This window comes from Oncorhynchus mykiss, chromosome 28 (assembly GCF_057628025.1).
Source record: "Oncorhynchus mykiss isolate SJ-2025 chromosome 28, ASM5762802v1, whole genome shotgun sequence".
NCBI classification, from domain to species: domain Eukaryota; kingdom Metazoa; phylum Chordata; class Actinopteri; order Salmoniformes; family Salmonidae; genus Oncorhynchus; species Oncorhynchus mykiss.
The window spans coordinates 5,454,691-5,476,347 of NC_143049.1; the positions used below are offsets into that span (position 1 = coordinate 5,454,691).

The 21,657-nt window shown below is 42.1% G+C and overlaps 12 non-coding genes across 12 annotated transcripts; all 12 read right to left on the bottom strand.

Annotated features, from left to right (window-relative positions):
• Positions 1–56: 56 nt before the first annotated feature.
• trnas-uga (transfer RNA serine (anticodon UGA)) lies at positions 57–138 on the bottom strand. Its single transcript has one exon. It is a non-coding gene; the product is annotated as a tRNA-Ser (tRNA).
• A 1,240-nt stretch (positions 139–1,378) lies between these two features.
• Positions 1,379–1,460, bottom strand: trnas-uga (transfer RNA serine (anticodon UGA)). The gene has a single exon. It is a non-coding gene; the product is annotated as a tRNA-Ser (tRNA).
• Positions 1,461–4,351: 2,891 nt separating this feature from the next.
• trnas-uga (transfer RNA serine (anticodon UGA)) lies at positions 4,352–4,433 on the bottom strand. The gene has a single exon. It is a non-coding gene; the product is annotated as a tRNA-Ser (tRNA).
• Positions 4,434–6,303: 1,870 nt separating this feature from the next.
• Positions 6,304–6,385, bottom strand: trnas-uga (transfer RNA serine (anticodon UGA)). The gene has a single exon. It is a non-coding gene; the product is annotated as a tRNA-Ser (tRNA).
• A 494-nt stretch (positions 6,386–6,879) lies between these two features.
• trnas-uga (transfer RNA serine (anticodon UGA)) lies at positions 6,880–6,961 on the bottom strand. The gene has a single exon. It is a non-coding gene; the product is annotated as a tRNA-Ser (tRNA).
• Positions 6,962–8,496: 1,535 nt separating this feature from the next.
• trnas-uga (transfer RNA serine (anticodon UGA)) lies at positions 8,497–8,578 on the bottom strand. The gene has a single exon. It is a non-coding gene; the product is annotated as a tRNA-Ser (tRNA).
• A 494-nt stretch (positions 8,579–9,072) lies between these two features.
• trnas-uga (transfer RNA serine (anticodon UGA)) lies at positions 9,073–9,154 on the bottom strand. The gene has a single exon. It is a non-coding gene; the product is annotated as a tRNA-Ser (tRNA).
• A 1,535-nt stretch (positions 9,155–10,689) lies between these two features.
• On the bottom strand, positions 10,690–10,771 carry trnas-uga (transfer RNA serine (anticodon UGA)). Its single transcript has one exon. It is a non-coding gene; the product is annotated as a tRNA-Ser (tRNA).
• A 1,259-nt stretch (positions 10,772–12,030) lies between these two features.
• On the bottom strand, positions 12,031–12,112 carry trnas-uga (transfer RNA serine (anticodon UGA)). Its single transcript has one exon. It is a non-coding gene; the product is annotated as a tRNA-Ser (tRNA).
• Positions 12,113–12,606: 494 nt separating this feature from the next.
• On the bottom strand, positions 12,607–12,688 carry trnas-uga (transfer RNA serine (anticodon UGA)). The gene has a single exon. It is a non-coding gene; the product is annotated as a tRNA-Ser (tRNA).
• Positions 12,689–14,223: 1,535 nt separating this feature from the next.
• trnas-uga (transfer RNA serine (anticodon UGA)) lies at positions 14,224–14,305 on the bottom strand. Its single transcript has one exon. It is a non-coding gene; the product is annotated as a tRNA-Ser (tRNA).
• A 3,757-nt stretch (positions 14,306–18,062) lies between these two features.
• On the bottom strand, positions 18,063–18,149 carry trnas-uga (transfer RNA serine (anticodon UGA)). The gene has a single exon. It is a non-coding gene; the product is annotated as a tRNA-Ser (tRNA).
• Positions 18,150–21,657: the final 3,508 nt, after the last annotated feature.

The following is a 21,657-nucleotide window of genomic DNA, read 5'->3' on the forward strand; positions in this document are numbered from 1 at the left end:
ATTATCCATATCAAGTCACCGAGGATATGTTAAAAATAAAAACTGGTTTGACATAACGCTGTGAGCAGGGTTCGAACCTGCGCAGGGAGACCCCATTGGATTTCAAGTCCAACACCTTAACCACTCGGCCATCGCAGCTTGCTTCGTTAACTACCAGGCCTTGACCAGTCGCTTATCTCATTCTGTCAATTTTACTTCTGTAAAGACTAGACTGTCTACTGAAGAGCCTATTTGAACTGTTTTTTAAGGAATACATATTCTGAGCACTTGAATCAAAGGACAAGTCTACGCATTAAGCACTTCATCAATATCAAGTCACCAATGCTATTTTACAAATAAAGACTGGTTTGTCAATGCGCTGCGAGCAGTTTTAAGAACTGTACGGGGAGACAACACTGGAGTTCATTTGCCATGGCAGCAGTAGGAATCTAAGGAAAGTGATGAGGAGAAAGAGCAAGTGGGCTATTCGCTTCGAGCAATGTTAAAACATGGGTGGGGAGACCCCATTGAAATTCAGGTCCAACGTCTAAAGAACTCGGCCATTGCAGCTGTTGGAATGCAAGTAAAGGGATTGGGATTTGGAAACAGACATCATTGGTGTAAAATGGTAAACTTGATGGCACGACATATTGATCTTATTGCGCCAAATCACGTCTTAACCACTCGGCCATCACAGCTTTCTGAATTAGCTCACACAAAGACAAAAGTATTCTGAGCACGTGAATCACTGGACAAGTCCATGTATTAAAGAGATTATCCATATCAAGTCACCAAGGATAAGTTCAAAACACTGGTTTGGCAAAGCTCTGTGAACAGGGTTCAAACCTGTACGGGAGGGAGCCTTCACTGGATTTCCAACGCCTTAACCCCTGGGCCATCAAAGCATGTTACGTTAACTACCAGGCCTTAACCAGTCGGCTATCTAATTCTGTCCATTTTACATCTGTAAAGACTAGACTATCTTCTGAAGAGCCAATTTGAACTGTTTCTCAAGGAATTTGTATTCTGAGCACTTGAATCAAAGGACAAGTCCATGGATTAAGCACATTATCCATATCAAGTCACCAAGGATATGTTCAAAATACTGGTTTATCATAGCACTGCGAGCGGAGTTCAACCCTGCGCAGGAAGACAACATTGGATTTCAAGTCCAAAGCCTTAACCACTCTGCCATCAAAACTTACTCTGTTATCTTGCAGTCCTTAACAGCTCGGCTTTCTCACAACCAGCAGGATCTGGACTGAAGAGCCTATTTGAACTCTTTGTCAAGGAAGAAATAGTCTGAGCACTTGAATCAAAGGACAAGTCCATGCATTAAGCACATTATCCATATCAAGTCACCGAGGATATGTTAAAAATAAAAACTGGTTTGTCATAGCGCTGTGAGCAGGGTTCGAACCTGCGCGGGGAGACCCCATTGGATTTCAAGTCCAACACCTTAACCACTCGGCCATCGCAGCTTGCTTCGTTAACTACCAGGCCTTAACCAGTCGATATCTCATTCTGTCAATTTTACTTCTGTAAAGACTAGACTGTCTACTGAAGAGCCTATTTGAACTGTTTTTTAAGGAATACATATTCTGAGCACTTGAATCAAAGGACAAGTCTACGCATTAAGCACTTCATCAATATCAAGTCACCAATGCTATTTTACAAATAAAGACTGGTTTGTCAATGCGCTGCGAGCAGTTTTAAGAACTGTACGGGGAGACAACACTGGAGTTCATTTGCCATGGCAGCAGTAGGAATCTAAGGAAAGTGATGAGGAGAAAGAGCAAGTGGGCTATTCGCTTCGAGCAATGTTAAAACATGGGTGGGGAGACCCCATTGAAATTCAGGTCCAACGTCTAAAGAACTCGGCCATTGCAGCTGTTGGAATGCAAGTAAAGGGATTGGGATTTGGAAACAGACATCATTGGTGTAAAATGGTAAACTTGATGGCACGACATATTGATCTTATTGCGCCAAATCACGTCTTAACCACTCGGCCATCACAGCTTTCTGAATTAGCTCACACAAAGACAAAAGTATTCTGAGCACGTGAATCACTGGACAAGTCCATGTATTAAAGAGATTATCCATATCAAGTCACCAAGGATAAGTTCAAAACACTGGTTTGGCAAAGCTCTGTGAACAGGGTTCAAACCTGTACGGGAGGGAGCCTTCACTGGATTTCCAACGCCTTAACCCCTGGGCCATCAAAGCATGTTACGTTAACTACCAAGCATTAACCAGTCGGCTATCTAATTCTGTCCATTTTACATCTGTAAAGACTAGACTATCTTCTGAAGAGCCAATTTGAACTGTTTCTCAAGGAATTTGTATTCTGAGCACTTGAATCAAAGGACAAGTCCATGGATTAAGCACATTATCCATATCAAGTCACCAAGGATATGTTCAAAATACTGGTTTATCATAGCACTGCGAGCGGAGTTCAACCCTGCGCAGGAAGACAACATTGGATTTCAAGTCCAAAGCCTTAACCACTCTGCCATCAAAACTTACTCTGTTATCTTGCAGTCCTTAACAGCTCGACTTTCTCACAACCAGCAGGATCTGTACTGAAGAGCCTATTTGAATTCTTTGTCTTCAAAGAAAAATTCTGAGCACTTGAATCAAAGGACAAGTCCATGGATTAAGCACATTATCCATATCAAGTCACCAAGGATATGTTCAAAATACTGGTTTATCATAGCACTGTGAGCGGAGTTCAACCCTGCGCAGGAAGACAACATTGGATTTCAAGTCCAACGCCTTAACCACTCTGCCATCAAAACTTACTCTGTTATCTTGCAGTCCTTAACAGCTCGACTTTCTCACAACCAGCAGGAACCAGTCTTAACCAGTCGCTTATCTCATTCTGTCAATTTTACTTCTGTAAAGACTAGACTGTCTACTGAAGAGCCTATTTGAACTGTTTTTCAAGGAATACATATTCTGAGCACTTGAATCAAAGGACAAGTCTACGCATTAAGCACTTCATCAATATCAAGTCACCAATGCTATTTTACAAATAAAGACTGGTTTGTCAATGCGCTGCGAGCAGTTTTAAAAACTGTACGGGGAGACAACACTGGAGTTCATTTGCAATGATTAAACCACTTGGCCATGGCAGCAGTAGGAATCTAAGGAAAGTGATGAGGAGAAAGAGCAAGTGGGCTATTCGCTTCGAGCAATGTTAAAACATGGGTGGGGAGACCCCATTGAAATTCAGGTCCAACGTCTAAAGAACTCGGCCATTGCAGCTGTTGGAATGCAAGTAAAGGGATTGGGATTTGGAAACAGACATCATTGGTGTAAAATGGTAAACTTGATGGCACGACATATTGATCTTATTGCGCCAAATCACGTCTTAACCACTCGGCCATCACAGCTTTCTGAATTAGCTCACACAAAGACAAAAGTATTCTGAGCACGTGAATCACTGGACAAGTCCATGTATTAAAGAGATTATCCATATCAAGTCACCAAGGATAAGTTCAAAACACTGGTTTGGCAAAGCTCTGTGAACAGGGTTCAAACCTGTACGGGAGGGAGCCTTCACTGGATTTCCAACACCTTAACCCCTGGGCCATCAAAGCATGTTACGTTAACTACCAAGCATTAACCAGTCGGCTATCTAATTCTGTCCATTTTACATCTGTAAAGACTAGACTATCTTCTGAAGAGCCAATTTGAACTGTTTCTCAAGGAATTTGTATTCTGAGCACTTGAATCAAAGGACAAGTCCATGGATTAAGCACATTATCCATATCAAGTCACCAAGGATATGTTCAAAATACTGGTTTATCATAGCACTGCGAGCGGAGTTCAACCCTGCGCAGGAAGACAACATTGGATTTCAAGTCCAAAGCCTTAACCACTCTGCCATCAAAACTTACTCTGTTATCTTGCAGTCCTTAACAGCTCGACTTTCTCACAACCAGCAGGATCTGTACTGAAGAGCCTATTTGAATTCTTTGTCTTCAAAGAAAAATTCTGAGCACTTGAATCAAAGGACAAGTCCATGGATTAAGCACATTATCCATATCAAGTCACCAAGGATATGTTCAAAATACTGGTTTATCATAGCACTGTGAGCGGAGTTCAACCCTGCGCAGGAAGACAACATTGGATTTCAAGTCCAAAGCCTTAACCACTTTGCCATCAAAACTTACTCTGTTATCTTGCAGTCCTTAACAGCTCGGCTTTCTCACAACCAGCAGGATCTGGACTGAAGAGCCTATTTGAACTCTTTGTCAAGGAAGAAATAGTCTGAGCACTTGAATCAAAGGACAAGTCCATGCATTAAGCACATTATCCATATCAAGTCACCGAGGATATGTTAAAAATAAAAACTGGGATGTCATAGCGCTGTGAGCAGGGTTCGAACCTGCGCGGGGAAACCCCATTGGATTTCAAGTCCAACGCCTTAACCACTCGGCCATCGCAGCTTGCTTCGTTAACTACCAGGCCTTAACCAGTCGTTTATCTCATTCTGTCAATTTTACTTCTGTAAAGACTAGACTATCTTCTGAAGAGCCAATTTGAACTGTTTCTCAAGGAATTTGTATTCTGAGCACTTGAATCAAAGGACAAGTCCATGGATTAAGCACATTATCCATATCAAGTCACCAAGGATATGTTCAAAATACTGGTTTATCATAGCACTGCGAGCGGAGTTCAACCCTGCGCAGGAAGACAACATTGGATTTCAAGTCCAAAGCCTTAACCACTCTGCCATCAAAACTTACTCTGTTATCTTGCAGTCCTTAACAGCTCGACTTTCTCACAACCAGCAGGATCTGTACTGAAGAGCCTATTTTAATTCTTTGTCTTCAAAGAAAAATTCTGAGCACTTGAATCAAAGTACAAGTCCATGGATTAAGCACATTATCCATATCAAGTCACCAAGGATATGTTCAAAATACTGGTTTATCATAGCACTGTGAGCGGAGTTCAACCCTGCGCAGGAAGACAACATTGGATTTCAAGTCCAACGCCTTAACCACTCTGCCATCAAAACTTACTCTGTTATCTTGCAGTCCTTAACAGCTCGACTTTCTCACAACCAGCAGGAACCAGTCTTAACCAGTCGCTTATCTCATTCTGTCAATTTTACTTCTGTAAAGACTAGACTGTCTACTGAAGAGCCTATTTGAACTGTTTTTCAAGGAATACATATTCTGAGCACTTGAATCAAAGGACAAGTCTACGCATTAAGCACTTCATCAATATCAAGTCACCAATGCTATTTTACAAATAAAGACTGGTTTGTCAATGCGCTGCGAGCAGTTTTAAAAACTGTACGGGGAGACAACACTGGAGTTCATTTGCAATGATTAAACCACTTGGCCATGGCAGCAGTAGGAATCTAAGGAAAGTGATGAGGAGAAAGAGCAAGTGGGCTATTCGCTTCGAGCAATGTTAAAACATGGGTGGGGAGACCCCATTGAAATTCAGGTCCAACGTCTAAAGAACTCGGCCATTGCAGCTGTTGGAATGCAAGTAAAGGGATTGGGATTTGGAAACAGACATCATTGGTGTAAAATGGTAAACTTGATGGCACGACATATTGATCTTATTGCGCCAAATCACGTCTTAACCACTCGGCCATCACAGCTTTCTGAATTAGCTCACACAAAGACAAAAGTATTCTGAGCACGTGAATCACTGGACAAGTCCATGTATTAAAGAGATTATCCATATCAAGTCACCAAGGATAAGTTCAAAACACTGGTTTGGCAAAGCTCTGTGAACAGGGTTCAAACCTGTAAGGGAGGGAGCCTTCACTGGATTTCCAACACCTTAACCCCTGGGCCATCAAAGCATGTTACGTTAACTACCAAGCATTAACCAGTCGGCTATCTAATTCTGTCCATTTTACATCTGTAAAGACTAGACTATCTTCTGAAGAGCCAATTTGAACTGTTTCTCAAGGAATTTGTATTCTGAGCACTTGAATCAAAGGACAAGTCCATGGATTAAGCACATTATCCATATCAAGTCACCAAGGATATGTTCAAAATACTGGTTTATCATAGCACTGTGAGCGGAGTTCAACCCTGCGCAGGAAGACAACATTGGATTTCAAGTCCAAAGCCTTAACCACTCTGCCATCAAAACTTACTCTGTTATCTTGCAGTCCTTAACAGCTCGGCTTTCTCACAACCAGCAGGATCTGGACTGAAGAGCCTATTTGAACTCTTTGTCAAGGAAGAAATAGTCTGAGCACTTGAATCAAAGGACAAGTCCATGCATTAAGCACATTATCCATATCAAGTCACCGAGGATATGTTAAAAATAAAAACTGGGTTGTCATAGCGCTGTGAGCAGGGTTCGAACCTGCGCGGGGAGACCCCATTGGATTTCAAGTCCAACGCCTTAACCACTCGGCCATCGCAGCTTGCTTAGTTAACTACCAGGCCTTAACCAGTCGTTTATCTCATTCTGTCAATTTTACTTCTGTAAAGACTAGACTATCTTCTGAAGAGCCTATTTGAACTGTTTCTCAAGGAATTTGTATTCTGAGCACTTGAATCAAAGGACAAGTCCATGGATTAAGCACATTATCCATATCAAGTCACCAAGGATATGTTCAAAATACTGGTTTATCATAGCACTGCGAGCGGAGTTCAACCCTGCGCAGGAAGACAACATTGGATTTCAAGTCCAAAGCCTTAACCACTCTGCCATCAAAACTTACTCTGTTATCTTGCAGTCCTTAACAGCTCGACTTTCTCACAACCAGCAGGATCTGTACTGAAGAGCCTATTTGAATTCTTTGTCTTCAAAGAAAAATTCTGAGCACTTGAATCAAAGTACAAGTCCATGGATTAAGCACATTATCCATATCAAGTCACCGAGGATATGTTAAAAATAAAAACTGGTTTGTCATAGCGCTGTGAGCAGGGTTCGAACCTCCGCGGGGAGACCCCATTGGATTTCAAGTCCAACGCCTTAACCACTCGGCCATCACAGCTTGCTTCGTTAACTACCAGGCCTTAACCAGTCGCTTATCTCATTCTGTCAATTTTACTTCTGTAAAGACTAGACTGTCTACTGAAGAGCCTATTTGAACTGTTTTTCAAGGAATACATATTCTGAGCACTTGAATCAAAGGACAAGTCTACGCATTAAGCACTTCATCAATATCAAGTCACCAATGCTATTTTACAAATAAAGACTGGTTTGTCAATGCGCTGCGAGCAGTTTTAAAAACTGTACGGGGAGACAACACTGGAGTTCATTTGCAATGATTAAACCACTTGGCCATGGCAGCAGTAGGAATCTAAGGAAAGTGATGAGGAGAAAGAGCAAGTGGGCTATTCGCTTCGAGCAATGTTAAAACATGGGTGGGGAGACCCCATTGAAATTCAGGTCCAACGTCTAAAGAACTCGGCCATTGCAGCTGTTGGAATGCAAGTAAAGGGATTGGGATTTGGAAACAGACATCATTGGTGTAAAATGGTAAACTTGATGGCACGACATATTGATCTTATTGCGCCAAATCACGTCTTAACCACTCGGCCATCACAGCTTTCTGAATTAGCTCACACAAAGACAAAAGTATTCTGAGCACGTGAATCACTGGACAAGTCCATGTATTAAAGAGATTATCCATATCAAGTCACCAAGGATAAGTTCAAAACACTGGTTTGGCAAAGCTCTGTGAACAGGGTTCAAACCTGTACGGGAGGGAGCCTTCACTGGATTTCCAACACCTTAACCCCTGGGCCATCAAAGCATGTTACGTTAACTACCAAGCATTAACCAGTCGGCTATCTAATTCTGTCCATTTTACATCTGTAAAGACTAGACTATCTTCTGAAGAGCCAATTTGAACTGTTTCTCAAGGAATTTGTATTCTGAGCACTTGAATCAAAGGACAAGTCCATGGATTAAGCACATTATCCATATCAAGTCACCAAGGATATGTTCAAAATACTGGTTTATCATAGCACTGCGAGCGGAGTTCAACCCTGCGCAGGAAGACAACATTGGATTTCAAGTCCAAAGCCTTAACCACTCTGCCATCAAAACTTACTCTGTTATCTTGCAGTCCTTAACAGTTCGACTTTCTCACAACCAGCAGGATCTGTACTGAAGAGCCTATTTGAATTCTTTGTCTTCAAAGAAAAATTCTGAGCACTTGAATCAAAGGACAAGTCCATGGATTAAGCACATTATCCATATCAAGTCACCAAGGATATGTTCAAAATACTGGTTTATCATAGCACTGTGAGCGGAGTTCAACCCTGCGCAGGAAGACAACATTGGATTTCAAGTCCAAAGCCTTAACCACTCTGCCATCAAAACTTACTCTGTTATCTTGCAGTCCTTAACAGCTCGGCTTTCTCACAACCAGCAGGATCTGGACTGAAGAGCCTATTTGAACTCTTTGTCAAGGAAGAAATAGTCTGAGCACTTGAATCAAAGGACAAGTCCATGCATTAAGCACATTATCCATATCAAGTCACCGAGGATATGTTAAAAATAAAAACTGGTTTGTCATAGCGCTGTGAGCAGGGTTCGAACCTGCGCGGGGAGACCCCATTGGATTTCAAGTCCAACGCCTTAACCACTCGGCCATCGCAGCTTGCTTCGTTAACTACCAGGCCTTAACCAGTCGCTTATCTCATTCTGTCAATTTTACTTCTGTAAAGACTAGACTATCTTCTGAAGAGCCTATTTGAACTGTTTCTCAAGGAATTTGTATTCTGAGCACTTGAATCAAAGGACAAGTCCATGGATTAAGCACATTATCCATATCAAGTCACCAAGGATATGTTCAAAATACTGGTTTATCATAGCACTGCGAGCGGAGTTCAACCCTGCGCAGGAAGACAACATTGGATTTCAAGTCCAAAGCCTTAACCACTCTGCCATCAAAACTTACTCTGTTATCTTGCAGTCCTTAACAGCTCGACTTTCTCACAACCAGCAGGATCTGTACTGAAGAGCCTATTTGAATTCTTTGTCTTCAAAGAAAAATTCTGAGCACTTGAATCAAAGTACAAGTCCATGGATTAAGCACATTATCCATATCAAGTCACCGAGGATATGTTAAAAATAAAAACTGGTTTGTCATAGCGCTGTGAGCAGGGTTCGAACCTCCGCGGGGAGACCCCATTGGATTTCAAGTCCAACGCCTTAACCACTCGGCCATCGCAGCTTGCTTCGTTAACTACCAGGCCTTAACCAGTCGCTTATCTCATTCTGTCAATTTTACTTCTGTAAAGACTAGACTGTCTACTGAAGAGCCTATTTGAACTGTTTTTCAAGGAATACATATTCTGAGCACTTGAATCAAAGGACAAGTCTACGCATTAAGCACTTCATCAATATCAAGTCACCAATGCTATTTTACAAATAAAGACTGGTTTGTCAATGCGCTGCGAGCAGTTTTAAAAACTGTACGGGGAGACAACACTGGAGTTCATTTGCAATGATTAAACCACTTGGCCATGGCAGCAGTAGGAATCTAAGGAAAGTGATGAGGAGAAAGAGCAAGTGGGCTATTCGCTTCGAGCAATGTTAAAACATGGGTGGGGAGACCCCATTGAAATTCAGGTCCAACGTCTAAAGAACTCGGCCATTGCAGCTGTTGGAATGCAAGTAAAGGGATTGGGATTTGGAAACAGACATCATTGGTGTAAAATGGTAAACTTGATGGCACGACATATTGATCTTATTGCGCCAAATCACGTCTTAACCACTCGGCCATCACAGCTTTCTGAATTAGCTCACACAAAGACAAAAGTATTCTGAGCACGTGAATCACTGGACAAGTCCATGTATTAAAGAGATTATCCATATCAAGTCACCAAGGATAAGTTCAAAACACTGGTTTGGCAAAGCTCTGTGAACAGGGTTCAAACCTGTACGGGAGGGAGCCTTCACTGGATTTCCAACACCTTAACCCCTGGGCCATCAAAGCATGTTACGTTAACTACCAAGCATTAACCAGTCGGCTATCTAATTCTGTCCATTTTACATCTGTAAAGACTAGACTATCTTCTGAAGAGCCAATTTGAACTGTTTCTCAAGGAATTTGTATTCTGAGCACTTGAATCAAAGGACAAGTCCATGGATTAAGCACATTATCCATATCAAGTCACCAAGGATATGTTCAAAATACTGTTTTATCATAGCACTGCGAGCGGAGTTCAACCCTGCGCAGGAAGACAACATTGGATTTCAAGTCCAAAGCCTTAACCACTCTGCCATCAAAACTTACTCTGTTATCTTGCAGTCCTTAACAGCTCGACTTTCTCACAACCAGCAGGATCTGTACTGAAGAGCCTATTTGAATTCTTTGTCTTCAAAGAAAAATTCTGAGCACTTGAATCAAAGGACAAGTCCATGGATTAAGCACATTATCCATATCAAGTCACCAAGGATATGTTCAAAATACTGGTTTATCATAGCACTGTGAGCGGAGTTCAACCCTGCGCAGGAAGACAACATTGGATTTCAAGTCCAAAGCCTTAACCACTCTGCCATCAAAACTTACTCTGTTATCTTGCAGTCCTTAACAGCTCGGCTTTCTCACAACCAGCAGGATCTGGACTGAAGAGCCTATTTGAACTCTTTGTCAAGGAAGAAATAGTCTGAGCACTTGAATCAAAGGACAAGTCCATGCATTAAGCACATTATCCATATCAAGTCACCGAGGATATGTTAAAAATAAAAACTGGTTTGTCATAGCGCTGTGAGCAGGGTTCGAACCTGCGCGGGGAGACCCCATTGGATTTCAAGTCCAACGCCTTAACCACTCGGCCATCGCAGCTTGCTTCGTTAACTACCAGGCCTTAACCAGTCGCTTATCTCATTCTGTCAATTTTACTTCTGTAAAGACTAGACTGTCTACTGAAGAGCCTATTTGAACTGTTTTTCAAGGAATACATATTCTGAGCACTTGAATCAAAGGACAAGTCTACGCATTAAGCACTTCATCAATATCAAGTCACCAATGCTATTTTACAAATAAAGACTGGTTTGTCAATGCGCTGCGAGCAGTTTTAAAAACTGTACGGGGAGACAACACTGGAGTTCATTTGCAATGATTAAACCACTTGGCCATGGCAGCAGTAGGAATCTAAGGAAAGTGATGAGGAGAAAGAGCAAGTGGGCTATTCGCTTCGAGCAATGTTAAAACATGGGTGGGGAGACCCCATTGAAATTCAGGTCCAACGTCTAAAGAACTCGGCCATTGCAGCTGTTGGAATGCAAGTAAAGGGATTGGGATTTGGAAACAGACATCATTGGTGTAAAATGGTAAACTTGATGGCACGACATATTGATCTTATTGCGCCAAATCACGTCTTAACCACTCGGCCATCACAGCTTTCTGAATTAGCTCACACAAAGACAAAAGTATTCTGAGCACGTGAATCACTGGACAAGTCCATGTATTAAAGAGATTATCCATATCAAGTCACCAAGGATAAGTTCAAAACACTGGTTTGGCAAAGCTCTGTGAACAGGGTTCAAACCTGTATGGGAGAGAGCCTTCACTGGATTTCCAACACCTTAACCCCTGGGCCATCAAAGCATGTTACGTTAACTACCAAGCATTAACCAGTCGGCTATCTAATTCTGTCCATTTTACATCTGTAAAGACTAGACTATCTTCTGAAGAGCCAATTTGAACTGTTTCTCAAGGAATTTGTATTCTGAGCACTTGAATCAAAGGACAAGTCCATGGATTAAGCACATTATCCATATCAAGTCACCAAGGATATGTTCAAAATACTGGTTTATCATAGCACTGTGAGCGGAGTTCAACCCTGCGCAGGAAGACAACATTGGATTTCAAGTCCAAAGCCTTAACCACTCTGCCATCAAAACTTACTCTGTTATCTTGCAGTCCTTAACAGCTCGGCTTTCTCACAACCAGCAGGATCTGGACTGAAGAGCCTATTTGAACTCTTTGTCAAGGAAGAAATAGTCTGAGCACTTGAATCAAAGGACAAGTCCATGCATTAAGCACATTATCCATATCAAGTCACCGAGGATATGTTAAAAATAAAAACTGGGTTGTCATAGCGCTGTGAGCAGGGTTCGAACCTGCGCGGGGAGACCCCATTGGATTTCAAGTCCAACGCCTTAACCACTCGGCCATCGCAGCTTGCTTAGTTAACTACCAGGCCTTAACCAGTCGTTTATCTCATTCTGTCAATTTTACTTCTGTAAAGACTAGACTATCTTCTGAAGAGCCTATTTGAACTGTTTCTCAAGGAATTTGTATTCTGAGCACTTGAATCAAAGGACAAGTCCATGGATTAAGCACATTATCCATATCAAGTCACCAAGGATATGTTCAAAATACTGGTTTATCATAGCACTGCGAGCGGAGTTCAACCCTGCGCAGGAAGACAACATTGGATTTCAAGTCCAAAGCCTTAACCACTCTGCCATCAAAACTTACTCTGTTATCTTGCAGTCCTTAACAGCTCGACTTTCTCACAACCAGCAGGATCTGTACTGAAGAGCCTATTTGAATTCTTTGTCTTCAAAGAAAAATTCTGAGCACTTGAATCAAAGTACAAGTCCATGGATTAAGCACATTATCCATATCAAGTCACCGAGGATATGTTAAAAATAAAAACTGGTTTGTCATAGCGCTGTGAGCAGGGTTCGAACCTCCGCGGGGAGACCCCATTGGATTTCAAGTCCAACGCCTTAACCACTCGGCCATCGCAGCTTGCTTCGTTAACTACCAGGCCTTAACCAGTCGCTTATCTCATTCTGTCAATTTTACTTCTGTAAAGACTAGACTGTCTACTGAAGAGCCTATTTGAACTGTTTTTCAAGGAATACATATTCTGAGCACTTGAATCAAAGGACAAGTCTACGCATTAAGCACTTCATCAATATCAAGTCACCAATGCTATTTTACAAATAAAGACTGGTTTGTCAATGCGCTGCGAGCAGTTTTAAAAACTGTACGGGGAGACAACACTGGAGTTCATTTGCAATGATTAAACCACTTGGCCATGGCAGCAGTAGGAATCTAAGGAAAGTGATGAGGAGAAAGAGCAAGTGGGCTATTCGCTTCGAGCAATGTTAAAACATGGGTGGGGAGACCCCATTGAAATTCAGGTCCAACGTCTAAAGAACTCGGCCATTGCAGCTGTTGGAATGCAAGTAAAGGGATTGGGATTTGGAAACAGACATCATTGGTGTAAAATGGTAAACTTGATGGCACGACATATTGATCTTATTGCGCCAAATCACGTCTTAACCACTCGGCCATCACAGCTTTCTGAATTAGCTCACACAAAGACAAAAGTATTCTGAGCACGTGAATCACTGGACAAGTCCATGTATTAAAGAGATTATCCATATCAAGTCACCAAGGATAAGTTCAAAACACTGGTTTGGCAAAGCTCTGTGAACAGGGTTCAAACCTGTACGGGAGGGAGCCTTTACTGGATTTCCAACACCTTAACCCCTGGGCCATCAAAGCATGTTACGTTAACTACCAAGCATTAACCAGTCGGCTATCTAATTCTGTCCATTTTACATCTGTAAAGACTAGACTATCTTCTGAAGAGCCAATTTGAACTGTTTCTCAAGGAATTTGTATTCTGAGCACTTGAATCAAAGGACAAGTCCATGGATTAAGCACATTATCCATATCAAGTCACCAAGGATATGTTCAAAATACTGGTTTATCATAGCACTGCGAGCGGAGTTCAACCCTGCGCAGGAAGACAACATTGGATTTCAAGTCCAAAGCCTTAACCACTCTGCCATCAAAACTTACTCTGTTATCTTGCAGTCCTTAACAGCTCGACTTTCTCACAACCAGCAGGATCTGTACTGAAGAGCCTATTTGAATTCTTTGTCTTCAAAGAAAAATTCTGAGCACTTGAATCAAAGGACAAGTCCATGGATTAAGCACATTATCCATATCAAGTCACCAAGGATATGTTCAAAATACTGGTTTATCATAGCACTGTGAGCGGAGTTCAACCCTGCGCAGGAAGACAACATTGGATTTCAAGTCCAAAGCCTTAACCACTCTGCCATCAAAACTTACTCTGTTATCTTGCAGTCCTTAACTGCTCGACTTTCACAGAACCAGCAGGATCTGGACTGTAGAGCCTATTTGAAGTCTTTGTCAAGGAAGAAATATTCTGAGCACTTGAATCAAAGGACAAGTCCATGGATTAAGCACATTATCCATATCAAGTCACCAAGGATATGTCAAAAATAAAAACTGGTTTGTCACAGCGCTGTGAGCAGGGTTCGAACCTGCGCGGGGAGACCCCATTGGATTTCAAGTCCAACGCCTTAACCACTCGGCCATCGCAGCTTGCTTCGTTAACTACTAGGCCTTAACCAGTCGCTTATCTCATTCTGTCAATTTTACTTCTGTAAAGACTAGACTGTCTACTGAAGAGCCTATTTGAACTGTTTTTTAAGGAATACATATTCTGAGCACTTGAATCAAAGGACAAGTCTACGCATTAAGCACTTCATCAATATCAAGTCACCAATGCTATTTTACAAATAAAGACTTGTTTGTCAATGCGCTGCGAGCAGTTTTAAAAACTGTACGGCGAGACAACACTGGAGTTCATTTGCAATGTTTAAACCACTTGGCCATGGCAGCAGTAGGAATCTAAGGAAAGTGATGAGGAGAAAGAGCAAGTGGGCTATTCGCTTCGAGCAATGTTAAAACATGGGTGGGGAGACCCCATTGAAATTCAGGTCCAACGTCTAAAGAACTCGGCCATTGCAGCTGTTAGAATGCAAGTAAAGGGATTGGGATTCGGAAACAGACATCATTGGTGTAAAATGGTAAACTTGATGGCACGACATATTGATCTTATTGCGCCAAATCACGTCTTAACCACTCGGCCATCACAGCTTTCTGAATTAGCTCACACAAAGACAAAAGTATTCTGAGCACGTGAATCACTGGACAAGTCCATGTATTATAGAGATTATCCATATCAAGTCACCAAGGATAAGTTCAAAACACTGGTTTGGCAAAGCTCTGTGAACAGGGTTCAAACCTGTATGGGAGGGAGCCTTCACTGGATTTCCAACGCCTTAACCCATGGGCCATCAAAGCATGTTACGTTAACTACCAAACATTAACCAGTCGGCTATCTAATTCTGTCCATTTTACATCTGTAAAGACTAGACTATCTTCTGAAGAGCCAATTTGAACTGTTTCTCAAGGAATTTGTATTCTGAGCACTTGAATCAAAGGACAAGTCCATGGATTAAGCACATTATCCATATCAAGTCACCAAGGATATGTTCAAAATAAAAACTGGTTTATCATAGCACTGCAAGCGGAGTTCAACCCTGCGCAGGAAGACAACATTGGATTTCAAGTCCAAAGCCTTAACCACTCTGCCATCAAAACTTACTCTGTTATCTTGCAGTCCTTAACAGCTCGGCTTTCTCACAACCAGCAAGCTTGAATATCTTGAATATCAAGTCACCAATGCTATTTTACAAATAAAGACTGGTTTGTCAATGCGCTGCGAGCAGTTTTAAAAACTGTACGGGAGACATCACTGGAGTTCATTTGCAATGCTTAAACCACTTGGCCATCGCAGCAGTAGGAAACTAAGGAAAGTGATGAGGAGAAAGAACAAGTGGCCTATTCGCTTCGAGCAATGATATAGGGGCTCTTTTAATTTTTGGATGAAAACATTCCCGTTTTAAACAAGATATTTTTTCACGAAAAGATGCTCGACTATGCATATAATTGACAGCTTTGGAAAGAAAACACTCTGACGTTTCCAAAACTGCAAATATATTGTCTGTGAGTGCCACAGAACTGATGTTACAGGCGAAACCCTGATAAAAATCCAATCAGGAAGTGCCGCATTTTTTTAAACCGCCTCATGCCAATGACTCCTTATATGGCTGTGAAGGAGCTAGGAGTCAGCTTACGTTTTTCACGTTTTGCCCAAGGTGTCTGCAGCATTTGTGACGTCTTTTCAGGCATTTCCATTGGAGAATGGCTGTAAGAGACCATATAGGGCGAGTACACGCATGGTGTCTCCCGGAGAAAACCTTGCGAAAAATACTGAGGTAGCCATTTTTCCAATTGTTTCTTATGAGAAACCAACTGCCTCCACGGATGTATTATCGAATACATTTGTTAAAAACACCTTGAGGATGGATCCTAAACAACGTTTGCCGTGTTTCTGTCGATATTATGGAGCAAATTTTGAAAAAAGTTTGCCGTATTTTCGATCGATTTCTCAGCCAAGCAGGATGAACAAACGTGACCTTTTTCGCCTACAAAAATATTATTTTTGGAAAAAAGGAACATTTGCTATCTAACTGGGAGTCTCCTGAGTGAAAGCATCTGAAGTTCTTCAAAGGTAAATGATTTAATTTGGTTGCTTTTCTTATTTTTGTGAAAATGTTGCCTGCTGCCAGCACAGCCTAATATAGCATTATGCCATGCTAAACTTACACAAATGCTTGTCTAGCGTTGGCTGTAACGCATATTTTGAAAATCGGAGATGACAGTGTTGTTAACAAAAGGCTAAGCTTGTGTTTCAATATATTTATTTCATTTCATTTGCGATTTTCATGAATTGGAAACGTTGCGTTATGGTAATGCACTTGAGGCTATGATTACGCTCCCGGATACGGGATTGCTCGTCGCTAGAGGTTAAAACATGGGTGGGGTGAACCAATTGAAATGCAGGTCCAACGTCCATGCATTAAAGAGATTATCCATATCAAGTCACCAAGGATATGTTCAAAATAAAAACCCTGCCAGTAGGGTTGGAACCTGCGCAGGAAGACACCATTGGATTTCAAGTCCAACGCCTTAACCACTCTGCAATCACAGGTTGCTCTGTTATCTCGCAGGCCTTAACAGGTCGGCTATCTCACAACCAGCAGGATCTGTACTGAAGAGACGATTTGAACTCTTTGTTCAGGAAGATACATTCTGAGCACTTGAATCAAAGGACAAGTCCAGGGATTAACCTCTCTAGGGTATGTGGGACGCTATCCTCCCATCTGGCAAACATCCAGTGAGGTTGCCGAGCGCCAAATTCAATTACAGAAATGCTCATTATAAACATTCAAAAAACAAAACATATTTTACATAGGTTTAAAGATTAACTTCTTGTTAAACCAACCACAGTGTCATATTTATAAAATGCTTTTCGGTGAAAGTATACCTAGCCCAGAACATACCTAGCCCAGAACATAGCCCAGTTGACAAATTATTACAAACAGTAACCAGCCAAGCAGAAGCGTCACAAAACTCAGAAATAGAGATAAAATTAATCCCTTACCTTTGATGATCTTCATATGGTGTTAATCAGAAGACATACATTTTCTCAATAAATGTTCCTTTTGTTAGATGAAGTCTCTTTATATCCAAAAACCTCCGTTTTGTTAGCGAGTTTTCTTCAGTAATCCACAGGCTCAAACTCAGTCAAAACAATCAGACAAAAATGCTAATTGTATCCGTAAAGTTCATAGAAACATGTAAAACGATGTTTATATTCAATCCTAAGGTTGTTTTTTTAGCCTAAATGATCTATAATATTTCAACCGGACGATAACGTCATCAATATAAAAGGTAAACAAGAAATGCACATGCGCCTGAAAAAACTCTGCGTCACGTTTGGGTCCACTCATTCAGACTGCTCTTACTCCCTCATTTATAAGAATACAAGCCTGAAACAATTTCTAAAGACTGTTGATATCTAGTGGAAGGCATAGGAACTGCAAATGGAGTCCTATGTCAATGGATACTGTAATGGCATTGAATAGAAAACTACAAAACCAACAAAAAAACGACTTCCTGAATGGATTTTTCTCAGGTTTTCGCCTGCTAAATCAGTTCTGTTTTACTCACAGATTCTATTTTAACAGTTTTGGAAACTTTAGAGTGTTTTCTATCCAAATATACCAGTTATATGCATGTCATATCTTCTGATCCCGAGTAGCAGGCCGTTAAATTTGGGCATGCTTTTCATCCAAAATTCCAAATGCTGCCCCCTACCCTAGACAGGGGACATTATCCATATCAAGTCCCCAATGACATGTTGCAAATAAAGACTGGATTGCCAAAGCGAGGTGAGCAGGGTTCGAACCTGCGAGGGGAGACCTCATTGGATTTCAAATCCAACACCTTAACCTCTCGGCCATCACAGCTTCTCCTGTTACCTACGATGCCTTAACCAGCCCGCTATCTCGTTCTGTCCATTTTACCTCTAAAATGACCATATTATCGCTATTGAAGAGCCTACTTTAAATGTTTGTCATGGAAGATAAATTCTGGGCACTTGACTAAAAGGACATGTCCAAGCATTATCCATATCAAGTCCCCAATGATATGTTACAAAACAAGTGTACCCAATTAACCAATAACCCAAAACAAACGGAAAGGGAATCGATGGCAGCTAATAGGCCGGCGACGACGACCGCCGAGCACTGCCCGAACAGGAAGAGGCACCATCCTCGGCGAGGTTCGTGACAGTACCACAGCTTTTTTTTTAAGATATAACATTCAGTGTGAAGCGGAGTGACTTGACACAACGCTGGCCAAACAAGATGTAGCTACAAACAAAACAGAGTAAAATGGTTCCAGTCTGCCATGAAGCGTACATCCATCTACAGTATACGGGTTTGAGTAGCTACATTTTAAGAAATTTTACGTTTCTAATTTTGTCAGAAAGTAATTTTCATTGCAAGTTAAAGCATACTGTTAGCTAGCGAACATTACCTTGCTGGCTCGCTAGCTAATGTAACGTGCAAAATCTGTGTAGTATTATTAGAATCAGAGATCTATTTGCATTGCTAGTTATAGCCTAATGTTAGCTAGCTTTTATTTTATTTATTTCATCTTTATAAACCAGGTTCCGGCCAGTTGAGAACAAGTTCTCATTTACAACTGCGACCTGGACAATATAAAGGAAAGCAGTGCGACAAAAACAGCACAGAGTAACACATAAACAAGCGTGCAGTCAATAACACAATAGAAAAAGTATATGTACAGTGTGTGCAAATGTAGAAGAGTAGGGAGGTAAGGCATTACATAGGCCTTGGAGCCAGTGGGTTTGGCGACGAATATGTAGTGAGGGCCAGCCAACGAGAGCATACAAGTCGCAGTAGTGGGTAGTATATGAGGCTTGGGTGACAAAATGGATGGCACTGTGATAGACTACATCCAATTCACTGAGTAGAGTGTTGGAAGCTATTTTGTAAATTACATCACCGAAGTCAAGGATCGTTAGGATAGTCAGTTTTATGAGGGTATGTTTGGCAGCATGAGTGAAGGAGGCTTTGTTGTGAAATAGGAAGCCAATTCTAGATTTGGATTGGGGATGCTTCACAAGCGGCCGCTTGTGTTTTGTGCAGTCCGTCCAGGAAGCCTACTGACAGCTGCAGATTGTCACCGTCTCTGGTCCCTTTTCGCCACTCCTGGCAAGCTCGCCATTTATGTTGTGGAAATATTTGGTCAATCATATTTCACAAATACCGGAGCATGTGAGTTCAAATAGACTTTTTATTGCTTCATAATAAAAGCAGAGCTGGATCATGAATACAACTGCCTTCCAGTATTGGCACAGAATACATTTGTCCTCCTTACATCATACTCATAGTAACTCCTCTTAATTGCTCATCACCTAGGACATTTAGCCACTGTTATCATATTGCCTTCATATTAGACATGCAACCTGTAGAGTTGCATAAATAGTTTCATGCATGTAGGAACATAGCAACAGACCTTGGCACTCTACAGGAATAACCAATACATGTCATCCTGCTAACTCCTCTGAAAGGGACACCCCTGTTCTGGGAAAAAATCCAAGAGGTGTAACCATAGTTGGCCATAACAGTTACAAGAATAACCAGCCGTGCATGTCTAATGGTGTCAAATGACCCAAAGCACATGACTAGTTTTGCTAGCTCCTTCTGAAATAAAGAATTGCCACATATTTCCTGAAAAATTCACAATAGGTACAGGCTGGTGCTAATGGAGGATGATAGCACCCAGCAACAAAGAGCCATTTGAAAGTTGAATTCTTAAATACAGCAAATCAAAATGTTTGGGGACAGACTTGGTGGAGACAACCGAGCACTGAAGGTGATCCTTGGCAAAGATTGCCACTCCACCACCTTTGGAAGATCTGTCTTGCCGAAAAGGTTATAACCAGAAAGGTTAACATCAGTATTCAAAACACTCTTCCTTAACCATGTCTCAGTAATGACCAAGACATCTGGATTGCATCAGTGAACCCACACTTTCCATTGATCCATTTTAGGTAATAAGCTTCTAGTGTTAACGTGCAGAAAACCCAGACTTTTACGAGATAATAAATCAGTGAAGCAGATATCAGAGCACAAGTCAGAATTGGGGCTAGCAACTGTAGATGGGCCAGGGTGTACATGTACATTTCTAGATATCATCAAAAGTAATACAATCAAGGCACGGCATAGTACAGGGAGAGCTCTGCAACGCTGATTTATGACATCTGAATGTGCATCAGATAACAACAAGATCATATTGTACAGCAATGTCATCAGGAAACATGAGTACAAAGCTGGCATGAGGTGGTTAGAATAGGATGGGCGTGGAACAGGGGAACCCAAGAGCAGACTCAGACGAGGAGACTGGTAACCAATGTATTTATTGAAACACAGGGGGAAGATTGAGTACAGGTTAGGGGAAGCTCGGGCAGGATGCTGGAAACCAGGTGCGGAGGCTAAGGCTGGAGCGAGAGGGGTTGGGACAGGGTAAGCAGGTCCGGGGGGAAATCCAAGGGAACCGTAGAGTGGGGGAATCCAGGACAGCGTATCAGGATGACGAAATGTGGGACAGGAGGTAGGGACCAGAGTCAGAGCGGACAGAACTGTAGCGGAGAAGAAAACAGCGTCAGGCAAGGAAAACAGGCACAACAGGATAACAGGATCTGAATAGTAACAAACAGCTGGAAACGTAGGCTGACTGAGCAGAGATTACGAGCTGGCAGCGTGGAAGTGGCATGGCTTAGTATTTGTAGAGGTCTTGATTATAGAACTGGTTGCAGCTGGTGGGGATCTGCTCTGAATCCAGCACACCTATCTCCGCCCACACAGTCACACACAGAGAGGGAGAGGGAGAGGGAGAGGGAGAGGAAGAGGGTACTGGGGGAGTGGCAGCAGGTCAAGGAGACACAGGAGGAGCAGTAGAGGGTGATGCAGGATAAGATGTGACAGTACCCTCCCCCCTCTACGGGGGCCACCTGCTGCCCGACCAGGCTTATCTGGGTGTGAGGTATAGAAATCCCGTAAGAGAGAGGGGTCCAGAATGTGACGGTGGGGCACCCAATCATCATGCCCGCATCATGCCCGCATCCCTCCCAGGCCACCAGGTACAGCCGGCCACGACCCCGACGGCGCATGATCAGAAGCTGGACGGTATAGGCAGGATGGTCATCGATGAGCCAAGGGGGTGGAGGAGCTGGTGCAGGAGGAGACAGGGGACTGACACAGATAGGTTTAATCAGTGATACATGGAAGGTAGAATGGATCCTGACAGAGGCTGGGAGTTTCAAGAGCACCGCCGAGGGGTTGATGACACAGTCAATTTCAAAGGGACCAATCAAATCAAATCAAAATAAAATGTATTTATATAGCCCTTCATACATCAGCTGATATCTCAAAGTGCTGTACAGATACCCA